Here is a 2,825-nt window from a genome sequence, read left to right on the forward strand (position 1 = left end):
GGACAGCCGGTAACCCCGGTGGTATATTCAAGAGGGCCAATCGTACTGCTTTTAAATTGCTGGAGTCAGCACCTTTATTTTCAATCATTTACATTTCTATTGAGAGCCGGTGGACGGCATTGTCTTTACTTTTTCGAGTACTCACGGTGGACCTTCTCCGACAGCCCTATGGGCGTATCGCGGGAGGGAGTTAGTGGCTCGTACCTGGAGTATACGTGCACTATGGTTGTAGTAGCACTAAAACCAAGGACTTAGTAATTTTGCATAGGTGGATGTGATTTAAAATGTATAGCATGGCATGTAGTGCATATGATGTGTTTTGATGTGTGGACTGCTGTGTGGTCCATCTTACCACTTACTGAGCTAGTGAGCTCATCCCACGTGTACACCCCTTTTTAGATGATTTTACAGGTCATACATCTGAGGAGCATGGGGTGGGTCCCACAGTCAAGTTTCCTGAAGAGGACTGGTGGACCCCTGAGGAGTTAGAGCACGGCACTGACTGCTCGTGCGAGAGTTGTGCTGCGGGACAGCAGTTCTAAGGCCGAGCTGAGCTCCACCTTTGAGGCCGTGCTGAGCTCCACATCTGAGGCCGAGCTGAGCTCTTCTATGTGATGCCGAGCTGGGCTCAATCCTTGATGCCGAGCTGAGCTCTAGCCTTGATACCGAGCCGAGCTGTGTACTCTGATTGTTTTGGTGGATTCCCTTACGTATTTGATATTTGAACTTTATTTTTATTGTGTAAATATCATGCCTTCGGGCCCAAATGTATATAATTATTGTATCACAATTCGGGTATCAAGTATTATGGGATTATTCACAGGTAAAACTTAGTCTTCCGCTGATCTGATGTGCTTATATTAGTTGTGTGTATGTTGTGGTGGAATACAGTATCTGATGATATTGGCAGGTTTGGGTTAACCAGTGTTAACCCGGTCACTGGCCGGTTCTGTGAGAACTGGGTGTGACGAACGGTGGTATCAGAGCGTGATGCTCTGCTCCACTCACAACATACCATTAGAATCCCGTAGACTCTATAATAGGGAAATGGGGTTGGGTTAATGTAAAAGCTTTAAGGAATTAAAAGCCAAAGAAAGAAAATATAAAAAGAGTTGCATTAGGGATTGCATTTATGGCATACGTGAGTGTAGATAAAAGGTAATTAAAGTGATGTTATGACCTATAGAATACTAGTTTGATGAAATTTCGGCAGCATAACGGCGTAAAATGGGATTTCCAAAAATTTTACACACAACCACCTGATAAACAACAGATAAAATGATATAACAATGATCAAGTAGCAAATACACAACTAAACTACACAAGTGTTCAACATCTGATTCCACCACAAAATGATCACTATCAAAATATATTATTCCACAAATGATTCCAGTTACAGTACAAATACAAGGAATGAGAATAAATGAAGTATACAATAAGGTCTACAAAAAAAAAAAAAGAGAAAATGGATAAACAGCTGGTGTGGGCGAGCTAAGCCCTCACTGGTCATCGTCGTCGTCATCGATGATCACCACGTTCACCGGAGGCCTAGAGTTGACGTCGAGGTGGTGGTCGTAGTAATCGAACCTCATGTTCACTAGCCGTACTGCCCTCCGTAGTCGGCCAAAGTCGACGGACATGGCGTTAGCCGTGGTGCTCAAGTCCTGGCCCAGCTGGAGAAAGGAGTTCTCCAAGGTGGCCTGCCTCTCCAGGATGCGTTCCTCCCTGGAGGCACTCTCGTCCAGCCGTCTCAGTAGCTGAACCTGGCCATCCTGCAAGGCCCGCATGGAGGACATCATGCCCTCAAAGTCGTATGCGCCACTCCCAGGTGGTGGGGCTATATGTGGTGAGGCTGCAGCTCTGGAAGAACTAGGACCGGGGCCTCTCGACTCCTGAGGCGCCTCCTCAGGGATGCCACCACCAGCCAGGTCATCCTCCTCGTCCTGAGGAACGTAGTCCTCATCCTCCTCGCTGGACTCCTCCTCCATGAGGACATCCTCCATAGGGGCAGCCCTCCTACCCCTACCTCTCTGAGCTCCTGCTCTCGGAGGTGAATCCATGAGGGTGTGGAGACCCATCCTCAGGAGGTTACTCCGGTCGAACCTATCAGCCGGAGTCTTCCCCTCCTCGCTGCTCAGATCCACCCCGAAGAACTCAAAGATCCTAGTGAGGATCCTGCCATAAGGGAATCCTCCATCCTCAGGGTGGGAAGTGTGGTGCTCCATCGTCCTGAGAATGATGTAGGGGAGGCACAAGTGCTCGACACCTCCCTCTGCGGCCGTGAAGATGCAGAAACCGATGAAGGCCGCCATGAAACCCACCTGGTTCCGATGACCTCCTCTGGGGAGCAGGTTGAACTGGACCAACCGGGAAAAAAGATGAACCTCGGGGTAGAAGGACGTCTCGGACTCCGGATGGGTGCTGCTGCCACAGATAGTCTCGTAAATGAAGTCCGGCATCTCCAAACTCATGAATGGTCCCAGAGGCTTACTCCTGGGAGGACTGTAGTATCGGTGCCCGGCCGTCGATATACCCAAGATACTGGCCAAGGTACCCACCGTCAGCTGGATGTCTACCCCCTTCACCAAGCTGCTTATGGTGAACTCCCCGTATGGATAAGACACCTCCAAGTTGCAGTAGAACCGACGGACTAGCTGCTCGTAGCATGGTCGGTCTACGTGAAGGATAGAATCCCAACCCAGTGCTGAGAACCTCTCCTGAAGCCAAGCCTTGTGGAAGTCGTCAACTACCACGGTCTTCTCCATCATCACTGACCTCTTCAGGAAAATAGGCCAGTTGGCTGCTGCCTCTGCACTAAGGAAGTG

Source organism: Macadamia integrifolia, chromosome 4, assembly GCF_013358625.1.
Source record: "Macadamia integrifolia cultivar HAES 741 chromosome 4, SCU_Mint_v3, whole genome shotgun sequence".
Lineage (NCBI taxonomy): Eukaryota > Viridiplantae > Streptophyta > Magnoliopsida > Proteales > Proteaceae > Macadamia > Macadamia integrifolia.